Here is a 24,440-nt window from a genome sequence, read left to right as displayed (position 1 = left end):
AAATAAACTCCAGCACGAGTTATTGCTGTTGCATGCGAGGGCTGGTGGCTCTCTCGTTTGCACCCATGCCAGTGATGAATACTTTTATTACTGTTGTTAAAGTTGCGTGGGAATTGTCAGTCCGAGTAGGCTTGCTTCACTGGTCCTGGGAGCACGGGTGCTGGATTGGCGGGATGGGTGGATGGATTTCTAAGTGTATCAATTACGGGATACACTACGATGTGCTTTTTTTTTTTACCTTCCTTCACTTTGATTCCTTCAGTATTGGACATGAAATTAAACTTCTTTTTACATACCCTTTTATTTTTAAAATCTTGTGTAAACAATTTGGAAGAGACTACTTGGGTTTTTTTGGGCAGCAGGGTGTAATGTCTGTCTCTATACATATTTTTGTACCCACTCAACTGTAGATGTTAGTGCATTCAGCTGCTGTAATAATATGAGAGGTTTTAGAGGTAACGGTAAGTCAGCTAAGTTAGTTAATAGAAATAGATACCTTTGGGACTTGTAGTGATAGTGATTTCATCAGGAATCGAGTTGTCATACACCGAACAAATTGGAACCCCTTCTTTCAGCAGGGCAATGGTGCCATGAGTATTTTGATGCGTGGTGACCACTGCTAGTCACGTCACGTGCCAGCACCATGAAACTTTTATTACTTCCTGTGATTGTGCTTGTCAGTCTACCATTAACTACCAGTTGCAAACACATTATTGTTTCTGTCCGTTGGGTATCAGTCCTGTTTTATGCCCAGAGCTAGCAGCAGGTAGTGCATTGAATTCAGGACAGCAGGCATGCAAGGGAAAAAGGATCGCCAGCCACATCGGATGACCATTACCCCTTTGACAAAACCTCTGGTATTTGATTGCTGTATATTGCAGCAAAAGGGAAATTGCATACCTAAGAATGAAACTTCAAAGTATTTTTTACTATTTTAGGATACATTTCAATGATGAAGTAGCAACACATAGTTATATCTTGGAGGTAAGTGACATTTATAGTTGATATCTCTGGCTTTCCTGGAATATTGGGGTCTGGATGCTGTGCATAATCCATGCATAGGCTTAACATGGAGTCTGTGAAAATCCTAGATGAGATGAAAAATGTGTTGATTTGATGAAGAGCTAAGACTGCAGAGCTTTCTTGTGTTGAGACCTTAGTAATTACCGCTTAAATGTAGCGAAGTACCGTTCTCATTAAGTAGTTGCGTGGTGTAAATACAAATCAAGTTCTTGGATTGTTTTGATAACTGTGAAATAAAAATTATGCAGTGTTATGGCATTTAATAGCCATTAATTTATTGGCAGAAGAAATTATAGTGATTTCTGTGGTGAGCTTCTCTTCTAGTTTTCAGGACTGATAATTAAAATTTCATGGTTTTCATAAAAGGAAGCGTCTGCACTAGCATCTCCATTCCAAACAGCAGTGTGCTCTTGAAGGAAGTTTCCCAGTCTTCCCCAGTTCTTTGCTTTGCCTCATGTTTTGGGGTAGTCAGAGCACGGGAAACAGCATTTGTTCAGGTGATGCTGAACTGGGGAATGTGCTCCTGGTGCTTCTCAGCTTGGAGGGTATTTGAGCCTCAGGACCAAGCTAGAGTCAGCTGAACTTGGAAAATTCGTGTTGTTTGGACATTCCATCCGCTGTACCAGCCCCTGAGCTCTGCAATGTGCTACAGCCAGTGCAACACAATAATGTAGCCATAAATCAACAGGGATGGCACTGTGATTCTGAGGCTTCCTAGTGTGTTTGCAAGCATAGCTTATGCAAACACAGACTTAATAGCTTAAGACTGTTATGTCAGTGGGTATGATCCCATCACCTATAGCACATTGGATCCTGTGTGTGTTAAGTGAGAGTGGAATGACTGATAATTATGTCACAGTTCCATTTTGAACTCGGCATTGGTGTTGACTTACCTAAAAACTCCACTTGGCAAAAAGATAGTTTTAATATGCTGAAACATTATTTTCAGTGAAAAGTAAATTAAAAGAAACCAGCCAGTTGAAAATGAATAAAAATATATTATCGAAGGAGTAGGTATAAGAAAAACAAACCAAAATGCAGATTGAGAGACAATTATACTTGCATCAGATCACAGAAACAATTTTTTTCCCTCCTAATATCTTTTCATTAGTCCAAAGACTCTTTTCCCTTTCTTATATGTTTAGATTACATTTTTATTAAAACTTAGGTAAATAATATCTCATTCTTGATGTATGGCCCTTTAATTTTTAGACATGGGTTAGTTTACCTGCCCATTAATCATCTGGCTGAATTACTCTGAATTAAAAGCTCTTTTGGTATCGTGGTATTTGTAACTGATACTAAAATCTCCAAATGTTCCAGGAACAGTTTTCATATAATTTCATTGAAAGGGATGGTCACCTTCCTGACTCGGGATTTCTTTTTGTTTGTTTTTAAATTCTTTTTTTTCCCCTCCATCTTATTAGCTTTATGGGGGAGCTAAAAAGCTGCTTCACCAGAGAGATCCATTGGTTTCTTGAGATGTAGAGTTTTTTCATGTGAAAAAAAGACTCAAAACAACCTTAGCTGTTGCCCAATCAACCGGTCCCTCAGTGGTTCAAAGCAGGAAGCTTGGAGAATGATCTGGTTTGGATATAGCCATTTTAATCTTAGTGTAATATCTTTAATCTTGTTTTGTCTTGAAACATTTACCAGAAATGATTTTCCTCAAGGGAAAGGACATTTTACCCTGATGAGGAAAGTCTGGCTGTCTTTCACCAGGGAATATGAGAAAATGGGGAGGAGCTGGGATTTGGAAGTGGCTGCCATAACTTGAGGGATACCTTGGGGAATTCATCTGAGGAGAAGAGATGAGACTTTCTTGGGGCCAGAAATGGAGTGTTCTGGCATCCAGAGTGGAGGGGATATGTGAATCCCTGGACCGCACAACTTTGAGTTGGTTTAAGCTTCTGAATCTTGCTGATAATGAGGTCACCTCAAATTCAGACTTTGGAGAGTATTTTGAGAAAAGAAGGGGTTTTTCCCAGCCTCCAGCAGTGTTCGGGGCATTGTATTGTATGTTTGCTCAGCCTGTGCCCAGCTGACCCCTTGCAGGGCTGATAGGCAGACTTGCTGCTCCCTCTTTAGTGTCTTAAATCCATGAGTCTGCATGGAAGGATGGAGAAAATGAAAGAAACAGTTTTCACTGGAAACTGACGCTAGGAAACCTCCTGCTTTCTGGAGCACATATTTTCCTCCAATATTATAGTAACCGTAGTAATAATAACTGTACCTCATAATAACTAGATGTTAGAATAATTCAGGGTGGAGTAGCAAGATTGGTGGTGATGCTGTAAAACTGTAAACTGGAATGGTAAAAATCTCTTTGTGAGGAGGACCCAAGGACTGACATCCTCCTGTGGGCTTGCTTGTGTTTTGCAAGAATCCACTTTTAAAGACAGTTCCTTGCGTTTCTGATTTCAGGACACGTTGCCTTATGACTTGAGCCTTCAGCCACTCACAGATTTTAACAACAAACTTACATGCCACAAGCAGACCACATTTGTTACCATAATTGTAGGAAATCCTACAAGTAATTTATCTTGCTGGACTAATAAGTGTCTTCACCTAGACCGTTTGACTGGTTTCTCTCTCTTCCCAATAGTCTTGCCAGCAAGAAGCAGCATGGGACCAGGCTGGGCCAGTGCATATCCAGATCAGTCACAGTGTATTTTTGTACTCAGGTTTGGTGAGGTTAAGGACAGGCTGTGGGCTGCAGAGTAAGTTCCTGCCCACCAAAAAAATCTTAAACATCTCTACTTCATGAAAGGTAGCTGCTTATTTTCTCCTATCCTGAATACCCACAAGCAGAGTTAACTTGTTCAGAAAGTTTGATTGCTCTGTAGGTGTTGATTTCAAATTAGGAAATTTTGAAGAAAACTATCAAATTCCCCAAATAAGTAAGCTACAGAAGAGGCAATTAGCAGTAGAGGAATAGTTAAATGTCAGATTTCTGGCATCTGAATCTTGGATTTTATTTGTCAAGGACTTACCTCACCTTCATGCATGTTGGGTTTTTTGGAAGGAGGAATATCATTTCTGATAAATGTTGAGCCCAGTGCTTCGTTCTTCATTTGGGTGAAATTCCCAGTGACAGTGGTGACTCATGCTTACACTTCTGCAACATTTGAAACAACTTTTATTGCTAATCTCTAAAGAGCATGTATAAATATAGGAAGTGAGCTCTCTTTGTCACTCAGTATGAACACCAAGACCAAGCTTTGATTGGGATTGATGGAATTTGAAGTGAGTCCAGCTGTTTTTTATCTGCTGTGCGAAGTGACCATCAGTTAACACCAAAGAGCTGGAATCCAGGAAGCAAGGGGCTCGTGTGTCTCGCAGGATTTTAAAAAGTTACAGGAAGTAGATTTCCATTCTGATCAGATTCTATTTTTTTTTCGGCTCTTGAGTGCCTCATGTGTTCCGGGAGCCCTTCACTGACATATGGAAATCACTGTTCTTCCTCTCATGTGCAGGAGAAAGACTGGGGCAGATGCAGGTTGAGTTGGGCAGGACTTGCTAGGTTAGGTGCAGAGCCACACTGATGTGATTTATTAATCTGGTCCCAGGTACTGTGCAGGAATACAGGTGGCCTGAACTACAGAGAAAGTGGCCACCCTGTGTATGGACAGCAGGAGGTAAAGCTTCCCTTTATTCAGTTTCTCTGTCTGTCTCTAGTATAATCTGTCCCTGCAGAGCAATTACAGTTCTTGTAATAGTACTTACAAGGATGCTGTTTAATAAAACTCCCCTGTGAGTGGATCTTCAGGGTTTCTCTTCAGAGGGGCACACAGTCATTAGGCTCAGATGTGGTGCTGTCAACCAGCCCCAGTCCTTTGCATAGTTTCAGGGTGATGTTTTGTGCTCAGGTCTGCCTGAGCAGCAAGGTCATGCATGGGTAAAATCAGCAACCTGTGCCTGAAATGAAGGTTAGCCATGTAGATGAAGTGCAACATGAGGATTTCGGTCTCTTACGTCCTTTTTTGGTGATTTTAGAGCAAGGCTGTTCTCTGGTCCTTTTAAAATTTTTTCCTTCCCCTGTGGAAATACTTCTCTTCCTGTGTGGAAATGTGCTAGCCTTTAGAGACTGTTCAGGTATGATGGTGGTGTGAACACAGAACTACCCTGAAGTAAAAATGTTGAACTCCACCTAGTCAATATTCCCTACACAAGCTGATGGTTTGTATTTCAGTTCTGTTTTCCAGAAGCTTTTTGAAATTTGCAGATGTGTCTTCACACTTCTTTCAGGCTGAAGAGTGAAGTAAATGGAAGATGATTGGGGTCACAGATATATTTAGGTAGTTGGTTCTACTTGTATTTATCTTCAGTTGCAAACTGGTTACCTTTTATGCACAAATGTCTGTGTAGAACTGTGAAGAAGGAAATTTACTTACTCAGGAGGTTTGTTTCTGTAGAGTTATATATAGTAAAGTAGTTTTGCTGGCTACAGCTCTGCAAAATTTCATATATATTTAGAATTTAAATCTCAAATGAAAGTGACACCTAAGGAATACTCTGGTTTACGTGTCATCATGAAAGCAGGGATTTTTGAACTTCTTTCATTTGTCTGCTAAGGACCTCTGTTGTTCACCCACTAGTATTTCTGGGCAAGGTGTGTTTGCTGCTCTTGTTCTAATGAAATCCCTCTACCTGCGGCAGAAATACAGCTGAACTCTTAGTGACTTGGAAGAGATGTACTCAGAGTTCAAATTCCGCACCATTGCTGCCTTTCTATGACATTTGAGAATATAGAAAGACATTTCACTTCACGGAGTGAAATGGCTTTTACTTGTCTTGGGAATAAAGGAGGTCTGCATGCATTGTACTGCTTACAAAAAGAATCTGACAGCCTTTCTGTAGCATGCCTTGGCTGACAAGTCCACATGGTTCACATTAAGTTTCTCTTAAGGGGTGTCAAATCTTAGTGCTCCCTTGGGAGATACCTGGATCTTATCAGGCGTGGCTGACTCTAAAAGAAAAGTAAGTAATGTTTTTTCTTTCTAATGCTTACTATCTAAGTGTTATTGATAGCTCACATTTAAAAGGATTTTCTGAATGTATCTTCTACTAAATCAAAAAATGTTATGATATGCTGATGGGAAATTGAATATTACAGCAGTACTTAAGTAGACTGTATTTAGTGTTCAGTTGCTAAGGGCAACCTAAGTAAAGTTTGGGTTTTTCAGGCTGTGGTGCCCTCAGGTATGCAGGAAGAGTAAGTGCTGATCTTAACTACAGCAGGATAGTCTGCTGTTATTTCATACTTGGATGCTTTACATTTTTGAAACAGGTGATTGAAGCTGTGGAAATTATACTGGAGGCTGCTGATATTTCATCATACAATTGAATTGTTTACTTCAAAATAATATCTCATGCTTTTGTGCATTAGTTTATATGAATCTGATTATCAGTCACCTTTGCTGTGCTGCCATGAAGATAGATTTTATACTACTGTGATTTTATAACTACTACAGTTCTGTGTAATTATGGTAGATTAGAGCCAGTCTTCACTGTTTCTGTTTACTGTAGATGATCAATTTCTCTGAAATCAGGCATCTTTATACCTGTAGCACCCAGACTTTGGCCTGTTCTAATCTCCTGAAACTTGCTGTTGTCTTCTGTTGATGTTGATAAAGGTACAATACTTGCAAAGTTTTAAATATTTACAAAGTCAGTTGTGTTGTTTGGATGTCAGATTTGATGCAGAGACCTACATTAAATGGTGTTTAATGATGACTATTTCGTCCCTTTTTCCTGTTAGTTTGTAAAAGGTCCTGTTACGCTCATCTGTACGTGGCTTGGCATATGGATCCAGTATCCTTGCTGGCTGAAATTCTCATTTGTGTGATTACTGTATTTTTTCCAGTCTGGTCCTATTAATAAAGATCCTGAGGCTTGCAAAGCACATTGTTTAAACACAAGCCGTGGAAAAGAATCCGAAGATCATTGTTTGATTAAGCTTGCTTAAAAACTTGGAAATGTATTTTTGCTTTCCACGTGGGGTTTTGAATGAGCGTAGTATGCAGAGCTATCTCTACATAAAAAAAAAAAAAAAAAAAAAAAAGCAAACCCATAAACAAATTGTGCTGGAAGAAAACCACAGGTACTTGCAGCCTAGTCCTGTTCTTGCTGAAATATGTCCCAGCTCATGAAACAGATGTGGAGTCCAGCTTTGTGCAGAGGCCACACCCTCCATTTCCCTTGGCAAATTGTCTCACATTCCAGCGACCCTCTGGATAAAACCATCCTTTAACTGGTACTGTGGCCTTAACTGTTAATTTTTTTTCTTCTGTGGTAAATTGTTCTTGTTCTGTATCACTGCAGGCAGTCATTATTATTTGCATACTGTTATTATGTATCCCTTTAAATGTCAGATTTTGTAGCTGCACATATTGAATGCTGGAAATATTCCAAATTTCTATGAAAGTTATCTTAAATAAAAATGAGTGATTTATTTTACTGCAGAGTGTGGCTCTGAGGAACTTCTGGTAGAATGTCAGAGGGGTTTTCTTGTTTGCAGAGATCTCTATGAGTAATTGAGGAACCCCTTGATTAGCTGGTTGCTTCCTCTCCCAGATGTGTGTTTCTGTGGTCTCCTTTATGACTGCTTTTGCTGCCACATTCACAGCCTGTTCTGTCCTCTGAGCACATCTGGACAGATGGTAGGAACAGGTGGCAGGAGGGGAAGTACATGGCTTGGCTTTTAACTGGAGGGTGCAAATCTTTCAGAGTTGTAGCTGCTGAATCTCTTACTTCTTGTGGGGTCTGCAGTGTCTTGCACCAGTAGAGGTAGCAGCAATGACCGGGAGTTTTGTTTCAGCCCATGAGAAGCGCATGTGAGACTCAGGGGCTGGCCCTCTAGTGAGGGGTGCAACATGTTCAGGTCTTGAGCTCCGGTTCATATCCAAGTGGTGGCTTTTCACTGGAGAGGTGCATGTGCGTGGCGCTCAGCATCGCCTGGGTGACAGGCAGCACATTCTAACACCTCTGTAGCTCAGGAACAGGGGAGCTGCTGAGCCATGCTCAAAAGCTGAATTACCTGAGCTGCCTGTTGGAGGAACGGGGGAGATGACTGCCCGCTGTGACACGAACTGTAAGCAGCTGGGAATTGCATCGCTCCCTTCCAGTTGTACATGATGGACACAAGCTTTAAGTTTTCCAGAGTGAAAACTGCAATGTCACACAAGTGCGTGAGTCGATCCGGCTCGCAGCATGACCTGCTAGTTTTGGATTTAAAGCCACTGAGATTTCCAGAGGCAGTTCACAGTCCTTCTTCAGCAGAAAGTGAACTCCTGCTCAGCTGTGGTTCAGGACACACGGTTTTATCTCTTGGGCAAGGGTCTTGCTGGTGCATCGTTCTGGGCTGCTTTGTTTCCTTGTGGCTGAGTGAGCCTGCAGTTGGACACTGTGGCTGGAAGAAATGAAGTTGCTAGTGATGAGCTTTGTTCTCAGAGTTACTGAGGCCTGGTAATGTGAATTTCTCAATAAATACTTGTGGTTTTTAAAATTTTTTTATTTTTGCATGTCTTACCCTGAAATATATTCAAAAGGTCTGATTTAAAATCTGAAAATTCATTCATTAATCTGAACTTCAGATTTATTGATGTAAATGTATTGATGCATTTATTGATGTAAATCTGAAATTCAGTTCAAGGCCACAGGAGAATGGACTGATTAAATGCAAATTTTTCAGCTTTATTACTTGTTACCTGTCTTCTTCCAGAATGTATCTGCATTTTAGTCAAGGTTTTCCATGCATGAATGCACAGCCCATGTGAAGCAATGTTGAATTCCTAAATTTTAGGAATTTAATATCATAAGAATGTTGCAAGAGGGCAGAATTAACCTCTGTCAGAAATACAGAGGAGAAAAAGAGTAAAAAGAGCAAACGGTGCAGTCCTCTATACATTGTACATTACTCTGTCAAATGTTTTTGTTACTTTATTGTAACAAAAAGAGTTGCTTATGTTTATTTACAGAAGAGATGCTCTTGTCCTTTTTCAATGCTGATCAATTGATGATTTCCCTTCTGATATTTTTTTGGGGAAGGCATTCTCCCTGCCGTAAGTTCTCTAATGAACAATAGTTGTCCCAGTACAGATGATTCATGGCTTTGGAAGTGATCCTTGCAAATCTTTATTTTCTGATAGCATTGCAGCCTTGAAAGCGCTCCTATATATGAGAAATTTGGGAGTGTCCAGGTACTGACTCTTTCTGCACGATTTTGGATAGTTTGTTTTCAGTGATGCTGACTTATGTATTTTACTTGCAGGAAATACTATGGCTATAGAGTATTTAAATCCTTCAGTACTAGAACAGCATTTCTGGCCATGAGTTAAAATTGCCATTGTGCCTATTGGTCTCTAAATTAGGCTTAACTCAAATCAAGACTGTGGCCCTTGCTGCAATGGTATGACTGTAATTTTTTCAATACTGTGTATCACACCAGTTTGTATCATTTTTCCTTTCTGCATTTCCATCATCCATGTACAGTCATCTCATTATGTATTTTTGTTGGTGCAGGCTTTCTCAAACCCAGGTAAGCATGAACTATTTTTGTGCCCTTAAATATGTCATAGGTGCCTTTAGTCATCTTCTGTGAAGTGATGGGAAAGAATTACTTGGCTGACTGTCAAATTTATTGTCTTTCAGCAACTCTGAGGTCTGTACAGCAGAATTTGAAAAGATACCTTTACTAGGAGCTGGCCCTGTTCATCTGGCCAGCTGAGGCATCGAGCTGTGGCTTTTCTTATTTCTGGCATTGCCAGATAATACCCAGTAATTGTTGCTGTGCAGCAGAACAATTCCATGCTGTTGCAACTCCTTTTCTCTCAGCAGGACTGAAAAAGTTGAAGGGGACAGTGTTTCTGCCCTACCTTAAATAAAGAGTAACTAAGATGTGTACAGAGAGGAAATCTGATTAGTAACAATCTGCTGAATCTGCTGTTTTTTGGTTTTTTTCTCTCTCTCTCTCTGGAATATAACATCAAAGTGTTTGACAAGAAATATTGTCAGAAAGTCCTTTCAATTATTATCTATGCCTGCAAATAGTGTCTGTTCCTTTAGCTAGCATGCAATATTAAGCAGAGTTTACTTATGTCTTACTATATTTTGTAGTAGTTGTTTAAATCATTTATTTGCCCTTTATGTAGAATTCATGCCTGAAATTCCAGCTGAAGAAGTATTATTGAATTCCTTTCCTTTACTATCATGTTTCTGATGATGGTTTTTTTATCTATTGCTTATTTTAAAGTTCTCTTAAATGCTTTCTCTTGCAGGAAAGTGAGGAAATGAACCATCATGAAACACAGATGCTCTGTGGATCATGCACAACAATTTTTAATAAAAATGCTGTGCAGAGCACATTTATCAGCCTAACTCATTCTGTATGATTTCTGTTGGAATATTTACACTTTTTGATCAACTTTCTACATACCATGTAATACCATACATTAGCTGTTAATAACTATTTACTTAAATGTGTGAGGCTTTGCAGATTAGAGTGTCCCTTTCACCAAAGTCACAGGAAATAACAAGGTTTTTCACTTTTCCCAAGTTATGTGTGTAATTTGGTAATACACATTCTCCCAATTTAGGGTTGTTAGAGCTCAGATCTTCATGCCGTTGCCATTTGTTAATTGTATATTTGTTAATTATATTTCCGTTAATTTTGCTGGTGTCCTTTTGCAAGGTGGGGCTTTGGTTTGAACTCTTCAAATTCAGATAAAGACCTTCAGCTGCAAAGATTGATGTTAAAATGGCTGCTTTCATTTTCCCACTTGTCTCGTATAGATTGTCATAGCATTGTGTGTGTCAGTCTTGTGCGTTTGAGACACTTGTAGGTTTGATCTCTCGTCTAACACAGCTCCTCTCCCTAAGGGTGCAAGGCCAGGCTAAGTCAAGGTTTCATTTTACATGGATGAATGTACTGAAGGTTTCTGAAACGGTGCAATTCTGCTCCCGAGGTCTGGTGTAAAACAAACTTCAAAACGGAGAGGAGATTTCAGTCATTGCTTCTGAAAATCCCAGCAGTCACATGGCTACTTGACAAGGGGTGAGGATGGTTTCAGTGTTTATGAAGCCAGATTTATAAACTGACAAGAGCAGAGTTTGTACATAGCTTGTTCTGTAAAGTGCTTAATGCATTTTGGTGCATTTAGGAGTAATAATGTGTAATAGAGTGTGTACGTATTTCCTTGGTTTTCACAAATAACCTTGTTATGTTCTTGGTGATTCATCTTGCTGTTTTCTCCCATGAAGCTTTTTTTCCCACTAATGGTAATACTACTCAGTTTTCTGAACTCAGTAGAATTTCTATTTATCTATTAAGAATGCAAAATCAAGGGGGAAAAGGGGAGGTCACATTTATTCTGGGATGAGTTACCATGAGGAATTAATGTCTTGTTATTTTGCCTAAACTGGCCTCTAGCTATCTTTGTGGATCTCTTTTAAAGCAAGCTTGAATGCAGCTTTAACAGGGTGATTGGAGCAAGGCAACAATAAATACTCTGACTCATAACAGTGCGTATGTAGGTATTTAGACATAGATTTAACTCTAAGTGCAATTTCTCAATCTGGCTCCAAACAAGCAGACAAAGAAACAGACATTTTGATTCCATTCATCTGGCAAATGAGGTTGCTTTTATGTGAGCTTTCTTCTAAGCTCCTCAAGGCTTCCCTGCTTGAAGCAGAAGTGGCTAAATAAATGAATGGCTCGGTATTCCCTGTCACCCATTATAATTATGTCTGATGATGTAAATTCATTGCATTTGGGAGTCCTTTTTGTCCATGTGGAGCCACATGCAGTTCAGATGGTCCCAGCCTTATGAGCGGCGCTTTCAGCCTCACTGATGGTTATAAATAAGCAAATGTAGTGAAGACTAAGGATCAGGACTATCCTGACCTGCTCAGAGCTACAGGAGTGTTCATATTTGTTTCAAATAAGAGAAGTAATGTGGTGTTTGGTTGGCACTGTAGATCCAGTCCTGTGGATGGTGTGGCTGGATGTCTTCCTGAGCTCCATTCCTGCTGTCAGCAGGCAGCTCTGGGAGATCACTGCCCCTTTGGCCAGCGTACACCAGTGTTTGGTGCCTGCTCTGTCTGAGTAACACTTTTAAAGAATTCCTTGTATAGAAACTACGTTGACACTCAAGAAAGGGCTGAAAAAATACCCTTGTCCTCTGGTGTTCCCTGAATCCTGAGTCTTGTCAACTGCTTACCAATGTCTTGGTTTTCATTAGTCTTGTGGGTTGTTAGCTCCCCCAGACTTCAGCTGCAGATTTTGTTTGCTCACTGAGGCATCAGCATCACTCAAGAGCAGCACTTGAGGCTGAATTACACATTCATATAAACAGCCCTGCTGACATACCCATGTAATTGAAGGCCAAACCATCATGTTAGCGAGGAGCAATGCTCAAAAGATGTTTCCTTGGGGAAAGAAAGATCTTTGTAATCACAAGCTTGTCTGCTTTCTATATGAATGTGTATTACAAGGTATTAGTTGTGTGTGGTTTTTTTATACTGTTCTTGTATTTTCTGCTGGAAGTATTCACTTCAGATTATCTATGAGATTACCCAATCCCCACATCACAGTTGGTTTTTAACAAAAGTCATTGGTATCAATGGCCACCACGTGGGAGGGGCGAGCAAGGCTTGCTGCTTGGCCTCCTGAGGTTGCAACAGAGCTTCTTCACACTTGCTAGAAGATGCTTAATTTATTTTGACAAAACTAAGTTCAGCTATCCATTTAAAAATGTTTCCTTTATGGGTACAGTCATTTCTTGTATCTTGTAAAACAGAGCAGTGGGCCATGTTCTGGTGCAAGCTTAGATTTGCTGTTCTAATCCCCAGTTGTGAGTATGGCCTGTTGTGGCATTTTCAGTGTTGGTATTATTGCAACCTCACCTGTGAGTTTTGCATAATTACTTCTCAGAATTCCTTTTTCTTAAAAATCTTCTCTTTCCAGTGTTAACTTTCATCAAATAAAAAGAAGAAGAAAAAAGTTGCAGTTTTGACAGCAGCAGAAGTAATTGCATTAGTTATGGAAATGAACCCTGTACTTGGAGAAAAAGATAAGGGCCCAGGTATGTGTATTAGTAAAGCAGAGGTGAACTTGCAGTAATTACACTGCTGCACTTTCACTTGTAGCTGTGCTTGCAGGAGGGTGCCACTTCTACCACACATGGGCTGGATCTGAGGCATAAAAATAATTCATCCAGAAGTTTCTGAGGTCCTTTATTAGTTTTGACAGCCTGCTTTCTGGTGCCTTCTTTTGATGCTCGTGTGTGTTTTCTCTACTTTGGGATCAAAATGGTGTCTGCTATTTAGGCTTATTCTGGGGGGGGGGGGAGGTGTGTGACAATTCTGTCTCTTAGTCATGGATTTCTCATATTTGTGTCAGGAGTGTTTGGTAGTCTCCCTGCTCACCTGCCCTCTCCATAGGTTTACATGTATGCAATCTTAAATGTATTTGAATTACTTCCCAAATGACCTCTGAAACATGTACTTCTAGTCTTAGTAAATCTCAGCAGGTTTGAGCATCAAGGAGAACAGGGGAAAAAAATAGACAAGGAAATAGCAGCTGTTGTGGAGCTCTCTTAAACTTGTGCATGCTCCTCGTTGCTTTGGTACACATCTTCCTCCCATTTGTAGTAGGTTTACATTGTTTTTACTCTGTTTCCTGGAGACTCATGCAATTTAGCACTGCAGAGGGACTGGATGAAATTATCTCTAGACTGTCTCTATTAATTATTGTTCTCCCGAGAATCTGCTGCTTCTTCAAAGAGAATGGCAATAGGGAAGAGATAAAAAGCACTCTTGAAACATGCTAGTGCAACTGTTACTTACACCTCTGGCAAATTAGGGGACGGATCCTTTTCCTGAAAGTTTCAAAGAAGCATATTTGTTCTTCTTTATTGTTACTTTTTATAAGAAAATCAGTCTTTGAGCCTGTAACTCTTCATGATTGCTTCAAACTGGAAGGTGATTTCTGGGGAAGGAAAATACTTGAAAAGTTAGCAGAATTCACCTGGCCAATACCTCAGAACGTAAGACATGGGGGAAACTCCTGAGCTGTGCATCCCTGCCCCTTGCTGTTGCACCCAGCTGTGTGTAACCTCTTAGATAAACACAGCAGGGTCTGTGTCTCAAAAGTTGGATGCTTTTTTCAGTTCATTGCTTCAGCTAAAGGGCTCTTCTAAAGCCCTCTGACCAACTTTTCATATTGACTTAAATTGATTCTTGGGGCAACATGAATATATGAGCTTTTAGCTGAAACTGCACTTTTGCTGGCTTGTCAGTTATCCAAGTTTTCCTTCCTTCATTTTGTTTTGCCTGCGGAAAGGATGCTGGCTCTGCTGTGAGGGACACCCTTATTCTGTGTCTCTGCCTAGAAACTGTCCTCTGCATTTGTTGCCTTCTTCAGGGATGCACTTCACACACAGTAGGGAAAAAAATGTGAGAGCGGAGTGACAGGAGCTCATTTCGTGGCCTGAAGTCAAAGGGAAAATGTCCTCTGTCATGATCCCTTCCTCACCCCAGCTATAAATGGAGCCCAAGCTTAGCAGCTGACATCAATGCTGCAGTGTTCTTCATTTAGATGAATACTGCTCTTGGCAACCTTTTCAGCTGATGGCTTTATTTTTTGCTTTTTATTTCCCATCTTTTAACTAGTTGCCTTAATCAACTTTGTTCTGCTCTTCCTTAGTTAGGTTGAATCATCATCTCAGGGACTGAGATCTGCTGCCTCTGCAGGTGGAGGAGGAGAGGGAAGCTGAGGACCCACCTCATCTTTTTCATTCTGCTGGAGTTTCTTGAAGTGTCTTTGTTAATGGTGCTTGGTTTTGGGGACAGAAAAGGGAGAGGTGGAGTTGGGAGATAGCAAACTGAAGATAACGGGGGATAAAAAGGAGGAGAAATTGCAAAGTACTGATGGGAGAGAGAAAGGCATGGATGAGGTGACCCTGCTGCTGTTGAGTCTGGCAGCCAGCCCACAGCCCAAGCACTGATCCCTCGCAGCTGCTGCAGCCCCCTGGCTTCTGTCAGTATCTGGGGCTTGGCCCAGGGGGTATAAAAACTCCTGGCACTTGGAGTAGCAACTGTGGAGGAGGTTCCTAGGTGTGTCCCTGCCACATTAAACCACGGTAGGTGAAGCAAACATTCATTACCATGGGCAAACCCTCTGCTCATATGAGCAGGTTCCTTTTGTTTGCGCCACTACTCCTGTGTCAGTAACTCCTTTGTGTATGGATAGCTTAATTTGGAGGAAAACTCCAACTTTTACATTTTGCTGTCAGTGGTTGTGGATACATTGTCAGTTGGAAAAGCACATGTCTGCCTGGAACTTACATAGGTGTTTGACAGAGATGACCTCACCAGCTTAAATAATGTGAACATTTCAGTCCTCTTCCTACTAATGCACTTCAGTGGTGCTGTTCTTTCTGTTTTGCCAAACTTTTGAAAACAGAAAACATAAGACTAAGATGGCAGAACAGTACATACTCTTTAAAAAGAATTTATTGTAAGCCTATTTATTTTTTAAAATTAATTATATTTTTAAAAAAAATTCATATTGGCTTTTTCCCTCTCTTACATGGCTACTCTTAGGATTTAAGATAATTATCTTGTGCAAAGCAGTGGCTCTTTGTGCAGGCTTACCAGGGATATATTGCATTTTCTGGGGGAAATGTAATTCATATTTGCAAAATTTTATGGATGACATTACAATAAGTAAAGGTGTTTTTTTCCTTGTTGTGGATCTAAATGGGTAAAGGATGAACAGATCTATGTATGCCTCATTGTTTCAAATGTAAGTGTGCCAGCTCTCTCCTACATAATTTTCCCCCAGGGCTGTAAAGTTTTAGTAGCACTTAGCAAAATGTTAAAAGGAAATACATGCCAGTATGATTTTAAGGACAGCATAAGGCATTTGGAAGTGGTGACTCATGCAAAGTGTTAATAAATACAACTGCACTCAAGTACTTAAAGCTGCCTTTGTTATGCTACAAAGGTGAGAGGTGCTTCTGAAATGCCAAATTAAGAATAAATTGTCTTCAAACTTGTCTGTCTGTAAACATATGTCTAATAATGATAAAAATCTTTTGTTAGGTCAGACTGGCTAATTCTCTCACATTTTTTGATAGAAGGAATCCACAAAATCAGGAAGTTTTAAAAACCATGGCAAAGTTCATGAATTTTAATTTTTTCTGTCATTCAGATGACTTCAAAAATGGATTCTGGGTGAATTTTTTATGAACTAGGCAACAGTGTTAGTTGTGCTTCCCAGCCTGTTCACACAGTGGCAGAATGGCACGGGGATGCTGAGAAGGTTATCTCAGTAGCTCGTTAGTGGGAAGATCGAGTGCACAGGTCCCTGCTCCTTGTCCTGCTTTACTTTATCTGGGCAGGTTTGAGATGTGAGGTGCAGTGAGGGGGTGTTAGGGGTCTGCTCTAGATGCCAATGTCAGCTTTTGTGTAGAAGTCAACGTTGCTAGAGAAGGAAATACTACTGGGAGATCCATATCTATGGGAAACTTTTAGTCCTTGGAGAAGATGCTATTAATAATGATAGGATGGATATTTCTGGATGTAGTAGTCAACATATTTCTTCTCCTAATAGTTACTGAATGAAAAGATCACTCCATTTCAGGCTTGGCTTTGGCATGTAGGAATGACCTTATGGAAGAGCTGACTATGAAAGCAGTTCTGGAACAAATGCTGACAACCAATTTCAAATGGAATGTGGGCAAAATACAGGGAATAAAGCTAAGGGAATTAATTAACCAAACAGAAGAGATCAGGGGACAGTTAATTTTTTTTCTTCATGAAACTTTCCTCCACAAGCTTTCAGAACCATACATAAGGCATTCTATTGGAAGTGCTTATGGACAATTAACTACCTCAGAATAAAGGATAAGCAGAGATCCTGCAAACAAAGAAGGCTAAAGGCCTCTGTGCAAATTGTCAAAAGTCAAGCTGAGTTCTTTGCAGAGGAAGCTGATGCAAATAAAAGAGGTCCTTCAGACAGAATCAGGGACTGAAATGAAGCCATGATACATTGAATCAGTGGTATACCTTAAAAATAATACAGATATTATCTCAAAAGAAGATATTTTCTATGTCCACTGTTAATGGACTGGTAATGTTGTAGGTGCTATATTAAAGCCAAGGTTATTCGTGTAAATCAGCCCTGAAAAATGGAATCTCTGTTTTAATAATAAAACCCAATTGTCTGATCTTTCTAGATCCTGGGAACCATGTGGTATCTGTCCCTAGATGACAGTAATAGTGGCACAAGGTTCTCTCCCTAGCCATATTCGTTGTTGTAGAATATATTACTTTCTCTGCAAGGTTTGTATGGCAGTGTCAATAGACATCAGCTCAAAATATTGTCGGGGTTGACACATGAACCTTAAAATCTGAGCTCAAGTGTTTTTGATAGCTCAGTCCTTCCAGAGCTGCTCACGTATGACTGGAGAATAAAAAATCCATTTTTTTCACCTGTTAAAAAGAAGCAAAAATCTGACTTGAGTACCAACAGATTGATTATTCTGACATTTGTTATGAGAAAGAGTTTAGAACAAGGAAGTCATTAAAAACAAAGTATAATGATGAAGGGGAGAGGAAAATAAAGCATAATTTTACCATAGCCAGAGTGCAGAATAATTGCCCTTGATAGTTGTTGCATTTCTGAAAAGTATGGTATTCTTTTTTTTTTTTTTTTCTTTTCTAACCACAAGCCTTGTACGTGGTGTTAGATTTCTGGGAGAGAAAGAAAAGTTTTTATAGCATTGCGAAGAGCACTGATACAGTTTCACGGGGAATATGAGTACATTTCCACTGCCCCATGTTCAAGAAAGATGAATTATTGTCTGGAGAAATTGTGTGAAAATAATTAAGGAAATAGAGGTTTTCTCATCTTGAGGAGTGAAGGAGAATAATGTTGCTTAGCATAGTGAGAGGGAAGATGAGAAGGATGCGATTATTGTCAATGATACATGAAAGGAATAAACAGAAAAGAAAGAATTCTTTCCATGAAAGCACAGCTATGAATCATAAAGTAGGCATAAATAAACTCAGGTTGGCAATTAGGAGCTTCTTCCATAGAAGCAGGGTGTTTCTTGAATAGCCTCTCGGTCAGCTGCTGTTCACCTTTCTCTTGTCACATCCTCTCATAAAAAATGTTGACTGAAGTAGTAGGCAATACTTCTGCCCAGGACTTGTGGGGTCTACAAGAAATATTGATCTGTGCAGAACAAGTATTTTCTATTAAAAAAATTTGCATTGAGGAATTTGTGGTGGTTTTTTTGTATAAGGACTATTAGTGTTGTATGTATCTGTTCAAAGGCTCATATTCCACACTCCACATGGAGTAAATGAAAAGTAGAGCTTTGAGTAGTCATGGAGACAAAACATGCTGGAAGACATGAAAACTGAAAAAGTTAGAAGATATTTTAATCTCTAGAATTTTTTATTATGGAATGTATTTATGATGGGGACAGATCCTATGTACCAATTGGTCTTCTGGGCTTTAAAGTACATTAATATCACAAAGGCAGGAAATGCAGAACTGAAGCCAGCAAATATTGGTACTTAAGAGCATTAAGAAAATTAAGACTGAGCCTTAGTTTCACTGCATCAGGAAGAAAAAAATGTGTAGTTTCAGTTATTTAATCCAATTACTTTTTTTTTTTTTTTTTGCCATTTGTAGTGTAATTTGAAATTATTCTTATATTTTATAATTTATTCTAAGGCTTCTGCCAGGTGGTAGAAATGTTCCTTGGCAATCCCTTCCCCACTGGTGAGGAAGGAGATGGTGGGTTTGTCCCTATGAGTCTGGAGACAGGGCATGGTTTGGTTCTCATAAAGGGATGGAGAAGAGCCCTGGGAAGCGCTACCAACCCAGTCCAGCAAATATGTGAGGGTTGTTTTTTTTTTTTTTTTTTAAGACAGAAGCTATGCAGCCTTAAAAGGACTTGTTTAAATTTTTGTGTGTGTGCTGAGTATGTCAAGTTTATAAGGAGCCAGTGATTCTTGCATCCTTTTAAAGTGAAAATTATAGAATGCTTCACATTCTGTTTGTCACCAAAATGCAGATTTCTATCTCTCACTATGACTAGAATCATAAAAGTGATTTTAGTGAGAAACAGTGTGAGGACTGTTTTGATAATTTGCTATTTAAAAATGGGTCAGGAGGCCAGGATTTGCTGGCTTCCAACAACCTTGACATAGTGCGGTCTGAAGAAACCCCCTTTCCTCCCCTCCCCTTCCCCCTGCAAATCTAAACAAGTCCTTTTAAGGCTATATGGGAAGGATGGCTGATAGCTATGGATATAGGTGCTATGTAAATCATTAAATAATGGGAGGAGTACTGGAATAAAATGGAAACCAGAAACAGCATCAGAAATGCAAAGCTCTGTGAAAGTTAGCTAGAGGTTTGATGCGCATCTGGGCTTCTTTACCTTCAAATAGTTTCAAGTGGCTGGAGAGCGTGTGGTTTGTGTCTGTTCTACAAACCTAGCTGAGCTAGGGCATCAAAGAAGCATCTGAGGAGTGTTTCACAAGCACTCGGTAATTAGCTTCCATGAATTACTAAAGACTGTAGTGAAGGAGGCTTTTTGGATTTCAGCATATATGGTTTGCTAATAGGATCCGAGTGATGGAATACTCATTTGTCTGTCATTTTTTCAGTGTGCTTCCTTAGGTTACAGTTATTATGTAGAAGGTAAATCCTGTGAACCTTTTAACAAAGTGAGAAATGGGATTGCTGCTTTGGGACAACTTCATTCTTTCCTATGTGCCTTACATTTCTGTCTTTTCCCACATGGAGTTGTTGTGGTTAAATTGGGCACTTCACCTAACTTTCCTCCCACCAGGCACTGTGCTTCACTACTCTTACATTACTACATTTAACATTTAATGCCCTGTCTAATGTGTGGTTTTATTATGAAATGTGTATTGGGTTGATGGTCAGGAGGTGCTTGGCTTTGCAAGCTGACAGAGCAGTCTTTTCTTTTTCCTATTCTAAACTGAATTAATTTGGGTATTAGAATGGGTTAATGCAGTATCACTTAGATAAAATTTTAAAATAATCCCTGTAAATGAAATCCCTTAATGCATCTTCTGATCTGTGAAACCTCTCTGGAATGGCCTTGGCTTAGCCAAGCTGCTGTCTAGTATGGGCAACAGGCTATGAGTGTGATCTGGCTGGAAATAAATGTAGTGCAGTAAAGTCTATCCTGAAAAAATTCCTGGCATTGCTTCTATTATATGTAGAACTTCTAAAGCATACTGGTCTTCTGTGTGGCTCGTGGAATACCTCTTTCTGCAAGACTCTGATCCTAATCCCTTTAACATGAATGGGAGTTGTTTCTTCTGTCACTCTTTCTTCCCCCCCAGATGCTGAGATGCTGCTGGTGTGTCAGACACTCCAGCACAGCTTAAGCATTCCCAAGTGTCTATTTTACCTCTGGAAATGGCTTTTTTACCAGACTTTGAATAGTGTCTCTTTAACTGGGCATTGTCTTCATTTGTAATCATCATGACACAGAGGGCAGAACAACCTTTCCTACTTTATAGTACTCTTCAGTGTTTTTATTGACAATAAATATCAGCATGCCTTGGCAGTACAGGATGCAGCTAAATCCAGCTGTGGGTAAATGCTTGCTAACCTGAAAAGTTCATTTATCTCTGTTAGTAAGGAACACCAGGCATAAAGACTTGTGCTGTCTTTTCATGTTGTCTTCTCAACATTGAGTCAACTTCCACAGCTGATGCTGTTGTGACATCAGTGCAAGTCACATGTCCCATTTGTCATGGAGTATGCAATTAGCTAGTTCTGCACATTTGAGTCCCTTTCTGTGGGAAAATGGGCTCAGGAGACCCTGAGTTGGGATAGAGCTTTTGTGAAAAAGCATCCTGGCAAGAAGGCAAGAGACTTGATCAGGGCAGCTGTTCCTCCCTGAGTATCAGCATCAGAGGGATGCCAGGCTTTGTGGGTTTTGAATGGAGATGCCCCATCAACAGCCTTGAGTCCAAATGGAAGATACCACTCCCATATGGAGGAATTTCAAGGCAGTGAGACAAACAAAAACTCCTCAAAGGAAGAAATGGTCTGACTATTGCTTTGTGACTTTACAAAATGTCAGTTTTTATTTTGAGAATTGCTTTCTTTGGTTTGCAGCAAGAGACCAGACTGTTTCCTTGGATTTCTTCCCTAGACATGCAGTCTTGGGCAACTTCACATTCACATTTGAATGTAAATTATTTGAGTCAGTCTCATCGTTGGCATGAAATAGTAAAATAAAATCTAAGTGAGATGGATTTCTTTGAAATGAAAATGGTTATTAGGTTATTAATTTCATGTAACTTGGTAATGAGTTACTCAGACAAATGTTTTTATTATGTTCTTTCTTAATTTTTTTGTTTGTTCTCTCAAGGAGAACTCCTGCTTTTGGCAATGATTTTCACTGGCCAAATGTAGATGAAATATAAGTGTGCAGCTAGCATGCTTTCATGTGCTGCATTATGAAAAAATCTGTGCTATCATTTTGAATTATGAAAAAATTTGTTTTCACAAACTTTTCAATATTTTCTGGGGTGTAATTATTTAACACAATAGGTACTTTTTATTTCAATGTACTAATTAGCATGTTAATAACTTAAAAAATTCAAGACTGGCAGTGAAGGCTTGGGGGAAATAGCATAATGTACTAATTTGGTTATTTTTAAGTATTATTTTGGCACTTAGTCTCTCAGATGGTTGGTTAGCTACTGTTGATAAAAGTTTCTGTTTATCAGACAGAAGAAATTTTATGGAGTTCAGTTTTTCCTTTGTGAAGGAGGAAGAGTGAAGGTAATGACTCTCTTGAGTCTCCTGATAAAGCTTTAGTGACTGACACTGTCAGCTTAAAAACCCCATATTTCTTTATATGCATTTTTACTAGTTTTACAAATGCTAATATGACTTATCTTTTATCTTTGTTTTTTACAGAATTAGAGAATAGTTAAGATTGGAAGAGTTCCTCTGGAGATCATCTAGTCCAATGCTTTGTTCAGGTCAGAGTCAGCTGCAGCAGCTTGCTCAGGCCTCTGTTCAGTTTTATTTTGGGCATCTTCAGAGGCAGAGACTACACAGTCTGTGTGGGCATCCATGCCAGTGTTTGACCACCCTCACTGTAGAAGTTTCTTCCTATGTTTGGAGTGGAATTTCTGCCTGTGCCTCATGTCTCTTGTCCTGTGACTGGCCACCAAAGAGAAGAATCTGTACTTGCTTCCTTTTTCAGGTATTTCTACAGATGGATAAGACCCTTCTAAGGCATCTCTTCTCCAGCTCTCTCAGCCTCCCCTTGCATGAGAGATGCTCCCATTCCTTAATCATCTCTGTGGCCCTTTGCTGGAGAACTTGCTCCAGTTAGTCCTTGTGTCTCTTGTATTGGGGAACCCAGAACTGGATCCCACATTCCAAGTGTGTCTCAGCCATGCTGAGCAGAGGGCAAGGATCCTTTCCTTTGGCCTGCTGGTGACACTTTGTCTAATGCAGCTTACCTATGCAGCATTGGAAGCTGCTGGCCTTCTTTGCTGTGAGAGAGCATTTCTGGCTCAAGTTCAGAACCAGGGCCTCTTCCATAAAGCTGTTTTCCAGCTATATTTGGCTCATATGCTGAGCAGTTCTTGCTTTCCACCCAAGTTTCCGTAGAGGTCAGGCAAGTCAGATGTGGTGTGGGCCCGAGATGTGACTCTGTCATTGGGTTTGTGTACCTTTGTGCAGCATGCCTGCATCCCCATCAGCTCAGGCAGCATTTGTCATCTGCAGCTGGCTTGGGAGCCTTGTGATGGCAGCTGGACATGACTGCAGTGACCTGCTAGGGAGCATGGTCCCAGGCCTGGAATCAATACCAAGTGTTTTGTTTGTTCATGCAGTGTGGACAAGTATACATGAGCTTGGTTCTACATTGAGCTTTCTCTGTTGCAGGTAGCTTTGTGCCTTACCTTACATAAAAATGTGAGCTAGTATCTGAAAGGTTTTAACACAGAGAGAAATGGTCTTGTCCTCTAAAACCAGTGAAGTTCCCTGGTTTTTACATACCCACTTTCCCCAAGTGGTTTGTAGATGCAAGCCTTCTTTGTTTGTAGTGTGAATCTTTCACTCACATCAAGGAAAAAGCTTGTAAACCAGTAAAACTTTGTAATATTCAGCAGACAAAGTACCTGTCACTACTCATAGGTTCCTATTTTCGTTATGCTGGATTGCAGCTCACCCCTCCTCGTGTTTTCATGTGTATGAAATTAAGGAAGCTGGAAAGCTTTACAAATGGTTCAGGGCCAAGAAATCCAGCATGTGGACTTAAGATATCTTATGAAATCTTCATCAAATAGGAATAATAGTTTGAAACAAAAGCAAGGAAATCAAAGACCTCTAACATGGTAACTTTACACCACAGTGCTTTTATAAAGGCATTTAATATTTTTACCAGATGCAAAGATGCAAAGGTCCAGGGAAGACTGGATGTGTCTTTCTGTTGTGATGAGCCATGTGTACCTGTAGTGAAGAAGAGCACAGGTGTTACTGAGATAAAAACAGCTGGACCAACTATCTTCACTCAGTGAAAGGAAAGGGAAAAGAAGGAGCAGAGTGCTGAGCTTTGTAGCAGAAAAGAAAGAATAACATTTTTGTTGTTTTGGATCCTCCTCAGTACCAATCAGTTAGGCAAATATTTCTGGTTTATAGTGAGAGGTGATTTGTCATCTCTTCATAGCCTTCGTCTGGACTGTAAATGTGTACTCTCAGAGGTGCACCAGAACAAGGAATGTGCCTGGGCTATATATGCTGATGTAGAAATGATTAATGATTTAGGAGACTCCTTTTCTAATAGTGGCTATTTCTGCTCAAGCTGAGCAGTGTTCATCTTACGTGATGTGCACAAAGTTTTGAACTGAACTGCTAATACTCCTCAGTACTCCACAGAGGTATCTCTACAAGATCTGGACTGAAATAAGAACCTGTGTGCGAATCCTGACTGTAAGTACATGGATGTGTGAAGTGAGGTAAGGATGTGTTGGAGTAGAAGAGTTTCATTCCTGCTCCCTTTTAAAGGTTTTTGCTCTCATTGAATGGTTTTCCCCATTGCTGTCCTGTATGTGAAAAGCAGATGTTTCTGATAAGCAGGCTTCTAGTTTCTCCTTAGTGTTAAAATACAAGGTTTTTGGATACCTCATTTTCTACTTTTCTTTTGCAGCCCTCTGACACCTTAGCTCCTTGGAGCTCATTGCAGCTCTTGCCAACTCTAGTTGCATGCAAGACCCCTCAGTGTAGAGATTCTCTTCATGCTGAGGCAGCAGCCTTAGTAGCTCAAGTGCTCACTTCAGCTCACTTCTGTTGCTTAGTGTTCATTGAATCTGCAGAAGGTCTTTCAAGAAGC

General features: G+C 40.0%; 1 protein-coding gene across 4 annotated transcripts in view; it reads left to right on the top strand.

The window, feature by feature from the left end:
* ARHGAP6 (Rho GTPase activating protein 6) overlaps positions 1-24,440 on the top strand; it is a 316,178-nt gene that overhangs the window by 155,997 nt on the left and 135,741 nt on the right. Inside the window, exon 2 of one of the 4 annotated variants that reach the window (XM_038132501.1) lies at positions 939-984. The exons of the other annotated variants lie outside the window; for them this stretch is intronic. The gene's annotated coding sequence lies outside the window, so the exon portion shown is untranslated. The remainder of the gene's footprint in view (positions 1-938; positions 985-24,440) is intronic. 4 annotated transcript variants of the gene reach the window in all.

The sequence above is a fragment of the Motacilla alba genome, chromosome 1 (genome assembly GCF_015832195.1).
Source record: "Motacilla alba alba isolate MOTALB_02 chromosome 1, Motacilla_alba_V1.0_pri, whole genome shotgun sequence".
NCBI lineage: Eukaryota > Metazoa > Chordata > Aves > Passeriformes > Motacillidae > Motacilla > Motacilla alba.
The sequence above is the reverse complement of the archived record's forward strand: the minus strand, read 5'-3'. Positions and strand labels throughout refer to the sequence as shown.